Source organism: Primulina eburnea, chromosome 4 (genome assembly GCF_022965805.1).
Source record: "Primulina eburnea isolate SZY01 chromosome 4, ASM2296580v1, whole genome shotgun sequence".
NCBI lineage: Eukaryota > Viridiplantae > Streptophyta > Magnoliopsida > Lamiales > Gesneriaceae > Primulina > Primulina eburnea.
Genome location: NC_133104.1, coordinates 36,456,386 through 36,468,869, shown reverse-complemented (window position 1 = coordinate 36,468,869; position 12,484 = coordinate 36,456,386).

The following is a 12,484-nucleotide window of genomic DNA, read 5'->3' as shown; positions in this document are numbered from 1 at the left end:
ATTTACCATGTTTTATACTGGGATTTATTCTCACCGGAGTATCCGGCTGTTGTCTTGTTTTGTATGTGTGCATGACAACAGGTGGGGCTTGATCAGGGTCGAGATGACGATGAGAGAAGACGAGTTAGCGTGGTGATTCCGGACTTGTAGTAGATATGGTTTTATTACTGGAACCTTAGATTAGAATGTTGTACATATTGGTACTTTTAAATACTGAAATGTAGTTTTTATACAGACATGTGTATTATTGAGATTCCATTACCTTCCGCAGTTATATTTTAAAAAGAAATTTTTTTAGACCCTGTTTATCAGAACTGATAATTAAATCCCAAAGATGATTAAGAAAAGATTAGCGTCCGGGTCCCCACAGTCCGCGTCCACGCCCTCTTCCATAATGAGGGATTTGGGTTGAGTGACATTCACTTCAGGGAATGCTGTTTCATTTGCTTCAGGAAATGGTGTAGAGCCGGTTGGGCGCATTTGATGATTTTTCATTAGTAGTTCATTGTTCTGTTCAGCAACTAGTAGACATGAAATAAGCTCAGAGTATTTGTTAAATCCACGTTCACGATATTGCTGCTGCAGGAGTACATTTGATGCGTGGAAAGTAGAGAATGTTTTTTCAAGTAGATCTTGATCATAAATATTTTCTCCACAAAGTTTGAGCTTGGAACAAATCTTGAATAATGCAGAATTATAGTCGCTTACAGATTTGAAATCTTGCAGGCGAAGGTGGATTCATTCGTAGCGGGCTCTTGGGAGAATTATAGCTCTCTGATGGTTAAACCTTTCTTTAAGATCTTTCCAAAGTTCTTGCGGGTTTTTCACAGTGAGATACTCGGCTTTCAATCCATCATCGAGATGGTGACGAAGGAAAATGAGTGATTTTGCAAGATCCTGTAGGGATTCGTTGTTTGCTTCTTTTATCGTATCTCCAAGATTTTTAGAAATAAGATGAACCTCATCATGAAAAATCCATGACAAATAGTTTTTTCCACTGATGTCAAGTGCTTCGAATTCGAGTTTGGTAATATTTTCCATATCAACTGTTAAATGAAAAAAAAATTAAGAAAATTAATAACGAATGAAATTTTAGAGACATTTTTTTTTGGTATAATATTAAAAATGTTATATAATATCACAAATTTTAATCATGTCCATATTTAGAAACAGATTTGATAGATATATTAACATATTCAATTATAGTAAAAGCATTTATCAAGGAAAATAATTAATCAATAGTTTTCAAAACCATGTAAAATCCTAACTAGTACTAATATTGCAATATAAAATCCAACAATAATTAACTTATTAAGTGCAATAAGTCACTAATCAATTAGTATATACGTAGAGCTGAGAAAAAAATAATAATAATTAAGAATCCATCACGTTAATGGTCAAAATGTAAATGCATATAAAGTAAATGTATTTCTAATTTGTATTTAGTCAATATTCTTCAGGAATGTAAATTGAAGATCTTGGATAATATTCTTCAGGAATATTGATAGATATAAGATCTTGAATAATATTCTTTAGGAATATTGGTAAATTTAAGATCTTGTATCTATCACGATTATCAACATAAAAATATGTAGTGCTGCTTTAAGAACATCAACATAAAATAAGAATTTGTGTTTCTTCAAGAGCATCAATATACACATAAAACATTGTGCTACTTCTGGAGCATTAATATAAAATAAAATTATCATCATAAGATCATATTTGCTATTTCGAGAGCACCAGTATGAAATCTACATATTGTGCTTCATCGAGAGCATACATACGAAAGAAAAATAATTAATGAGTTTACCTTTGAAGAATACTCGTGCTGATAACCTGTTATAAATTTAGTAGAGAGAATGAGAGAAAAAAAAATCTTTCTTATTACAACTAAACACATCTATTTATAATGTAGAGAGGTTAGTCTATAAAAGGAAAATTACAATCAAATCAATCACCTAAATATCATATATATATAACAAAAAGACTATTTTGCAATTGTTATAATGACATTTCAGTCATTTGGTGAAATCTCCATATTGATCTTCAAATGAATAGTGATCCTCCAAAAATAGATGATCACTATTGCAATATCTAAAATGGAGATGACATTTGAAATTGGGTTGAAGCACCAACCCATATTCTATTTTGGAGATTTCCTCCAAAATAGAGATGTGTTGGAGATGTTCTTACGAGGTTAGATGTTCAAATAATTTTATTTTATTTTATTAATTTGAAATTTAATTTAAAACATTGATTTGAAATTACTTTTAAATATTCAAATATATTTTTATTGTTTAGATAACTTAAATAAAAGAATTCATATTAAAATGATACTTACCATAATTGATTTCAAATTCAAGTAATATTATAATTGTTTGAATTTCATTATGATCCAGACAATCATTGTGTAATAATTACACGATGCATTTCAAATAGAGATTTCAAACGACTCATTCTAAATGCACAATTGTATTTAAATGCATATTTGGTACGCCATGTCGGAGTTCGAATCACGAGTTATAGAGTGGATTTGACTACGATTTGAATTTGATTTGATTTGAATTTGAATTATGTACAATAATGTCTCAATAGATTACATGTTTATTATTGAACTTCCACACATAAATTTATTTTGAATAGCTTAAAACTTTTAGGCTGCGTTTGGTTGCAGAATAAAATAAATTAATGATTAGTATGTAAATGATAAAAAAAATGATTGTCGTAGATATGTAATATATAATAGTATGTTTGGTAAGATTTTTAAGTGTAGGATAATCTTGAAATTTTTTATGAAAAGACAAAATTACCCTTCCTCTTTTTTTTCTTCTTCCAATCCGGCGGCGGCGGTCCGGCAGACGACGTGGCGGCGAAGACATCGGTCCGACGACGGCGGTGAGTCGGCGGTCCGACGGCGGTGATGGCATTCCGGCGAAGGTCCGGCGACGGCTGTGCGGTGCGGTCCGGCGTATGTTCGGCGGCACGACGGCGACGACGGCGGTCCGTCAGCCGAGGTGGTTCAATAGCGATGAAGGAAGAAGGGTAAAATTGGAAAGAAAGTAGGGATAGAGGAGGGATTAATAATCCTACGGAAGAAAGATGTATTATTTTATCACACGTAATATCACCTAATCACTCATAGGAAGGATTGAATTGGTTAAATAAAAATCGTACCAAACGCATGATTAGATGTGATAACATAATCTATCACACCTAATCCGCCCAACCAAACGCTGCGTTAGGCATTATTCGTCTAGTGAGATATGATGATAAAATATACATAGTATAAAAATATAAATCAATGTATATTTATAATATATAATGATTTATAGTTGTAATCATTTATAGAACTTGAGTCAATTGATAAATGAACAAAGATATATAATCAAATAATATTTCATTAGCAATCAATGTCTTATATTTTATTTATTATTTTATGATATTATAAACAATAAAATCTTATTTTTATAAAAAATCTATATCTATATAAATATACAGATTGAATTGTGAATTTACTCTATTGTCCTTATCTTTATTATTATCTATTAATTACAATTATGCATTTACTCTTTTGTCCTTATCCTTATTATTTATTTACTAGTTACTAAACTTTTAAATTCAATCCTTATTATTAATTATTAATTACAATTATGCATTTACTCTTTTGTCCTTATCCTTATTATTTATTTACTAATTAATAAACTTTTAATCTTTATCCTTATTATTTATTTACTAATTACTAAACTTTTAAATTCAATAGCCGAGATTAAAATTTGTTTTGTGAAAAAACCTTACAAATAATCTATATCTATCTATATCTATCTATACTAATCTATACTAATATAAATATATGAATGTGACCTTCATTTAATAATAATCATTAATATATATTTTTTTAAATCAATTTTCAATATATGATGCTAAATACATAATGATATATTATCTATTATTAATCTATTAAGTATATGACTTTCATTTGTTAGCTTACTATTATATTATTTTTTTGTTTTACAATTTGTCATATTAATGGTGTTATTTAATTCATTTTTTTTCTTAGTTTAATAAGATCATTAATAGTGTATTTAACTCAATCAAATTAATTATTATTTTAATTTACTTTAAATTTAATTTTAGTTACTTAAATTTATACATTGTCATCAAATAATAACAGGAAGACAAAGGGAAATGATTCGGATTGAATAAAAATAAATTATTTATAAATATTAATGCCATACAAAATTTCTTTCTCCCATTTAGAATAAAAATATTTTCAGACTCTTTAAGTGTCAATAAAGATATGTGATTGAGAGAAATATTTGTCTTTAAGTGATTTCAAACATTGTTTTTAAGTTATTTAGTTAATTTTTTTTTATAAATGCTGCTAAATAAATATTACTAAATAATATGCTCCATTTGATCATTTTGTGTTCTTGCAATGAGAGGAGTTTTTTTTACCCTAGCGTTAACATGTTTGATTGTTATATGTCTTTTGTATTGATCATGTAATTGTGTTTGCATTGTTTATGTGATTTGTTTGTTTGCACAAAGAAAAGAGAAAACAAAATCAAATATCCAACAAAAACGGTTATTTTTCAATTTTTTATTGTTGAGATATTTTTTAATTTTTAAACACATAATGCATGTTTTCTGTTTGCTTAGATTACTTAGTTTGAAGTGACTTAGAAAATATTAAAAAGATTGAAATATTTATTCGTTTTACCTTATGTCTCATAATATCAAGAGATAACATTTTTTATTTATTGGGGCAAATGTATTTTCAAACTTCTGTCTATAAATCAATATTTAAATTTTTTACGATATTATTATATTCTCTAATCAATTTTTTTTACTTAAATTGATAGAAGGCATTTTAATTTGAGTTTTTATGTTCTTGCTTATATTATTTTTGTAATATTATTTATCATGAAAATAATAGGTGAACTACAAAATTTGGTAGGTCTAAGAGTCCTCTGGTGAACGACAAATATGGATAAATTATTAAAATATATAATATCCAGTAGATTTTTGACATGCGATTTTGCTCTAATTCAATGATTATGCATGATTATAAATTTTAATTATATCACAAGTTAATGCATGTTTTGTTGTTGCTAGATATATTTAGTCAATAGTCTAATATGTTTCTATGGTTTAAGAAAAATTGTGTGACTTTGTATTATATTATTACGGGTACTTTTTTAAATGGTTTTATTATGATTTCAAGGCACCATTTTTCATGTGTTTTTTAAAGAAGTGAAATGAATATCTATAAAACGATGACATTAATAAGGCTTCTTCTTTTTATTTGAAAAAAATATTGGAAAATTTATACAAATTGTGAATAATATGAGTTAATATTTAATTTGAGAGTGATTTATGGTTTTTATTGCTCGTATATACTTCAATTTTTTTGTTATTGTACTAAATAAATTATTTTTAACCTTTGAGTTATAATTTTTTTTCTTATCGAGGTTGTTTGTGTTATGATTTTTTTATTCGTTTTGGTTAGTATTGTTGGCGGTAATTGATTTTTCTGATATTATATCATGTGTCTTGTTGTTTATATAAAAATAAATATGAGAGTACATCAATCAAAGCCACGTATTTTGAGTCTTCTGTTCTACGAAGAGAATAGTAAATGATTTCTGTGAATTATATAATTTCTTGGTTTTTCATACATATAATCTATGAAATGCGTCAAATTTTGAACAAAAAAGTTTTGACAAACATAGTTGATGAAAAAAAAGACATGTTAAATAAAAAAATAATGTTGTGTATTACTATGTTGGGTGCGATAATTGTCCCTGTTTGGTAGAGCGGTCGAACCGTGGTGCTTGAGCTGTTGTGCGGTTTAAAAGATTTGAGTTGCACAATTACTACTAGCTATAGCTTTTGGTAAAACGACAAGCGATCGGTCTTACAATTGGTATCAGAGGCAAGGTCACGGGTTCGATTCCCATTGATTGCAAGGAGTGCAATTATTGGGAGGAAGATTGTTGGATGCAAAAATTGTCCCTGCTTGCTTGAGCGGCCGAACTGTGGTGCTTGAGCTGCTGCGCGATTTAAAAGATTTGAGTTGCACCATTACTACTAGCTATAGCTTTTGGTAAAGCGGCAAGCGTTCGGTCCTACATACTATGTCCTAATTTCTGTATGATATAATTCAAGCACATTTTTTTTATAGATATTTGAAATTAGGTCTAATTAAGTAACATGAAACATATACATATATATTAAATCATATTTAAAGCAAAATGTTAAGATCAAGAATGATTCAGATTTAAATTTCAACGAAACATAATGAATAAGGAATTGAAGAATTGTATGTGTACGTTAAGTGTTATATAATGATTATGTTGCTACTTCATGGTTGTGCGACATATGAATGTCATATAAAATGTCAATATTTCTCAATAAAATAGTTTTTTTCAAAAAGAAAAAAATTATTCATTTAGAAAAAGAAATACATGAAAAACAAATTGTGCATAATTCTCATTCTATTTATGAGAACAATTCTAAAACTTTGTTGACACAATATAACAGATCAATTATGTGCATTTTATTGAGACATTGAGTCAGTTTCACTTTATTTTCTCCAATATTATCTCGATATATTTCGAGGTGATACGAGATTGTTTTTGTCTCTTTTTTTAGTCAAAGTGTCTAACTAGCTAATTTATAACATATATGATGGTAGCATAGAAAAATCCTCGTCAAATAAATTCACTTTACAAAATATTGAAATTCAAATAAAATTCTACAATATTTCATCAAATTAATTTTGACTATCATAAAATGCTCATCAAATCTAAATGGTTATATTATTAGATGAGATATTGAATAAGACAAATACTTTGACATATATTTGAATGATATCTCATATGCATATCTTAATAACATTATTCGTATCTCTTCTCAAGATTTTTAAAATACAATAATTAATTTTGTATATCGTTCCACAAGATATAAAATATTATAAAACAAAATATAAACTCGATAGAAGAAAATTTGTTTTGTTTCAATGAATAATATAATATTATGTTCTAAACGCAACAAATGAGATTGAAACTATATCATCATCATGACATGATGCTCGCAATCATTATTTCAAAGCTTCCAAAAAATGACGATCAAGATGACTTTCTTGAATTGTGTCAAATTAAATGAGCACACAATTCTAAGATATAGCCATTTGAAAAAATTCAAGTATTTTTCTCACACTGATTGAGAAATAGTTGTTAAAAATTTATTAACCTTACAGCTATATGTTGATAATATGATACTAAATATATAAAAATGATATCACAAATATCACAATATTTGAAGAAGGTGCAACACCATTCATTGGTTATGTTGTTGAAGAATATATAGGTTATAAATACTTTTAGTCACAAGTGAAAACTTATCACGAGTAAAAACATTTTTTCTTAGGAGTTATAGTTGATTATTGTCAAAAGCTGAAAAATCATTTAACAACAAAAAAAAATAGTCGGAAAAATAAGATTATCAAATAAAAACAATATAGAAAATCGAAAAAATGTCGTGATAAAGAAGCAAACTACGAGCATGTCAGATCCCGGATAAGGATTGTAAATAACATAATAGATGTTAAAGACGATCAGATACTTGTTGAGCATATCAAAACAATTATATTTATATTATAACAAACTACGACAAAGAGCTGTTAAGTTGTCAAAATCAACCAAGAAGCATATTGGAAAGTGTGTCAAGTGGATAAGATACTTTCTCTGATTTATATACCGTCTATGGTCATGATTTTTTTATTTTTTATGGGTTAGTTTGTTTCAGTTGATAAATGTTAATAACCATGTTTTAATTCATTTAAATATTATTAAAATTTCGTACATATATTTTCAGTAGTTTAGTTTTTTACGTGCAACGCACGTGCATTTTTCTAGTATTTTAAAATATATAGATAAAATAAGGTTGTACTTGGTTGGCTTGATAGAATTAATAATTCGATCATATCAAATTTGTGGTTACAAATTTTTTCATTAGGTTTTTTTAATCTTACCGCCATAACATTGAATTAATATTACAATATTATCTCTTATATATAATTTTTTTTTATTTATATTCATTAAATATTGAGAAAAATAAAACAATGACTACACCTTTTTTGAGGTTTTTTAACCAAACTCATTGTATCACAATGATGATATTCAAAATCAATATGATACTCCACAAAGTGATAATAATCAAAATCAAAAGCTGATCCGGTCCAAGATCAAGATCCTCATGTTGTAAATCCAAATCCACTTGAACAATGTTACCGATAGAATAAGAATAATCTACATAAGCTGGTCATAGATAACCCTGTAGCCTCACTAAGAACTAGAGTCAAATGATTGATTAATGTAAGCATGACACATTTATTTTGCAATTAGAACCTAAGAATTAGATTAAACTCTGGATGATTCAAACTGGATAAATTTAATGCAAGAGAAACTAAATCAGGTTGATAGAAACAAAGTATGTCATCTAGTTCCTAGACCTGTAGATCAATCAATTATAGGCACAAGAAGGGTTTATCAAGAAGGGTTTATAGAAATAAATTAGATAAAAATGATACTGTAACTAGAAATAAAGTCATATTAGTTATAAGTTATTAGGATCTTTCTTTCTTATGTTATTTTTAAGGATTACAAAGTTTACTATATAGATGTTAAAAGGGCTTATCAAATGGCTTGTTACAAGATGATGTTTATGTTGTACAACCACTTGGATTTGTGAATAATGTATTCCATGATTGTATGTTTAAATTAGACAAAGCTTTGCATGGTTTGAAACAAGTTACTAGGGCTTGGTGTGACGTTTTATCTAAATTTTTGTTTGATCATGGTTTTACTATTGGTGCCGTTGATATAACATTATTTAAATTTAGGAAAGATAATCATACTTATACAAATTTATGTTGATGATATCATGTTAGAATCAACTAATCTTATATTATGTGAAAATTTTTCTAAATTAATGTAGGAAAAATTTGAAATGAGTTCAATGAGTGAACTTACATTTTTCTTTGGATTACAAGTTAGAAAACTTGATAATGGAACTTCCATTAATCAAGCCCAATATACCAAAGAACTTCTAAACAAATTTGGTAGGAAAATTGTTCAGTGGCTGCCACACCCCATAAGTTCTTCAGTTGGACAAGGATTAAAGTGGACATTTGGTTGAGGCATCTTTATATAGAAGTTTGATCGGATCACTGATATAATATAACAGATAGGAGAAAAACATCATTTTTGTTTTTTGTATATGTGTTATATTTCAAGAAAACCCTAAATATTCACATTATTTCAGCCGGAAGAAATGTAAAATATCTTAAAAGGACTCAAAATGTTGGTCTGTGGTATCCAAAATATTACAGTTTCAATTTATTCGGGTATTCTGACGTTGATTATGCATGTTGTAAGTTATATAGGAAAAGCACAATGGAACTTGACAGTTCTTGTGAGACAGATTGATCTTATGGTTCAACAAAAAATAGACCTCCATGTCCATATCAACAACTGAATATGAGTACTTGGAGTCTGGTAGTTGTTGTGCACAACTAATGTGGATTCAATTACAATTAAGAGATCATGATGTTCAAGAAGTTGAATCTCATTTTTTCCATGACAATACAAGTGCTTTAACAATCATATACAGAGTGTTACATTCAAGAACTAAGCATATTGATATCATATATCACTTCTAATCAAATATATCGACATCAGACATCACTTCATTAGATATCATGTTATGAAGAAGACATAAGGCTGGAGCATGTCTCAACATATCAGAAAGTTGTTGATAACTTCATAAAGCCTACACCATATACTAATTTTTCTTACTTTAGAAATATGTTTAGTCTTTTTGATATAAGTTAATTCTTTATGCATCAACTTAGGGAGAACGTTAGATCGAGCTGATAAGACAATAATTAGACATATTAAGCTCAAGATGATGGTCAGCTCATGACCAGTCTGATCTTGTCCTATAGCTATGACTGATGATACTGATCTAAGTAAAAAAATTAGTTAAGCAAAATCATTTTTAAATTTTTTTTCAATTTTTTTTAAAAATTCTGAGTTATTGTTTTATTTGAATTTGACTCATACAAATTAATAATTAAATTTATGTTTATGAGAATTTTTCTTTACTTTTTTATTGTATGCTCAAGATTTTTTTTTGAATTTTCAAATTATTTCCACAAAATTACTGGCGTATGGCCTGACATGTTTTTCCTTATGAGACTGTATATATTCTCAAAATCTTCCACCGTTTCATTTTAACGAGCTATCTGATTTTTTTACTCACTTATCTGCAAATTCACACAAATTTTCTCTTGCACTCACTAGTTTTTTTCAATCATCAACATGTCTTCATTCACCATCAATGTTGTTTACATTGACTTCGATGTTGTTTAAGCCTTGCAGGATGAAATCGAGGCTTCTGGTCTGAAAATCTCTGAATTCCAAAAGTAGATCCTTTGACGCTTTTACCGTGGACTGATTTGAAGTAGTAGTGGAAATCTCTAGAGGTATCCAGGTCAACTGTCCACTGTTCTTTAAAAAATTCTCCTTGCAATGATTTCTACCCAAACAAGAATTTGAAAGTCTTTGTTGTACCTATCTGTCGAGTTCTTGAAAGGTCTAATATTCAACTGGGTTAATATTCAGTACAGCATGTCCACAAAATGCTCAATCAGAAGTCCATCGCAATGTACAAGTGCAAGAATGTGGTTTTTGTTGGTCCCACGTGCGAAATTTGAGATAATAAACCCGAAAATAAAGAATAAACTGGATTCCGAGATTTACATGAAAAACCCCTAAAAATTATTAGGGTAAAAATCACGGGCAAGATGAAAAGAATTTCACTATAATATTTTGTGGTGTACAACTCACTCACTGTGTTTCTAAAAAGAACACACACTTTCTTAATACAGGAGAACAAAACACCTCATAAATATTATAGAACTATGCACTCAAATGCTTATAAGATGAGATAAAACTCGAAGAAGGAGTGATTTCAGAATGAAGAGGGGAGCTCTATTTATAGAGCCCCTGTCAGTGTGAACACGCGTATAAAAACGCGTTTTCCCTTCATTCTGAAAATTTTCAGCCAACCACACGTTTTTCTTTTCAGCAAATTCATGCAATAAATGCTATGCTCCTGCCGACATTTCTCCCACTTGGAGATTTGATAGAGAATCAAACACATCTCCACACATCCTTTCAATCTTGCCATTCTCTGCTGCTTATGTTTCTGCTAGACCACTTGAGGCTTGGTCAGAAAATCAGCTATGTTATCTTTTGTATGCATTTTTCTGCATATCCACACTTCCTTCTTCTACTACTTCTCGTACAAAGTGAAATTGGACTCCAATGTGTTTGGTCCTGGAATGGAAGGCTGGATTCCTTGCGATGTACAAGTCACTCTGACTGTCACAAAACAAAGGAACATTCTTTTGTTTGTGTCTGATCTCCTCCAATAACCTTTTAATCCATATTGCCTCCTTGCAAGATTGAGTAGCTGCCATGTATTCTACCTCCGTTGTAGATAATGCCACAACTGTCTGCTGTTTTGAAACTCAGCTTACTGCTCCTGCTGCAAGTGTAAACACATAACCAGTAGTAGATTTCCTCTTATCAGGATCACCTGCATAATCTGAATCAACACAGCCCCTAAGTGTAAAATCCGATCCTTCATAACATAATGCAGCATTCGAGGTACCCTTAATATATCTAAGGATCCTCTTAACATTGCTCCAATGTTCTCGCCCAGGATTCGCCATATACCGACTAACTGCTCCCACTGTTTGAGCAATGTCCGGTCTTGTACAGATCATGGCGAACATCAAACTTCCCACTGCTGATGCATATGGTACTCGAGACATCTCTATCCTCTCTGCTTTACTGCTAGGACACATCTCGGAGGATAACTTGAAATTAACAGGAAGAGGGGTCGATATTGGCTTACTATCTTGCATGTTGAAGCGTTGCAAGCCTTTTTTCAAATAAGAAAGTCTTGCAAATCTTTCTGTTACATCTGTCTCGATGAACTTGCATCCCTAGAATCTTGTTTGCTGGTCCCAAGTCCTTCATATCAAATTCCCTAGCCAACTGTGCCTTCAATCCTTGGACCTGATCCTTGTTGGGGCCTACTACCAACATGTCATCCACATACAACAACAAAATGATATAATCATCACCAGACCTCTTGAAATATGTACAAGGGTTTGCACTCACTCTGTTAAGGCTCATGATTTAGGAATCAAATCTCTAGTACCAACACCTCGGCGCCTGTTTGAGACCGTATAGAGATTTTTTTAACCTGCAAACCAAGTTTTCTTTGCCTTTTTCCGCAAAACCTTCTGAATGGAGCATATAGATTTCTTTTTCAAGATCTCCATGAAGAAATACCGTTTTCACATCTAACTGTTCTAGATGTAGGTCAAACACCGCATACAATGCCA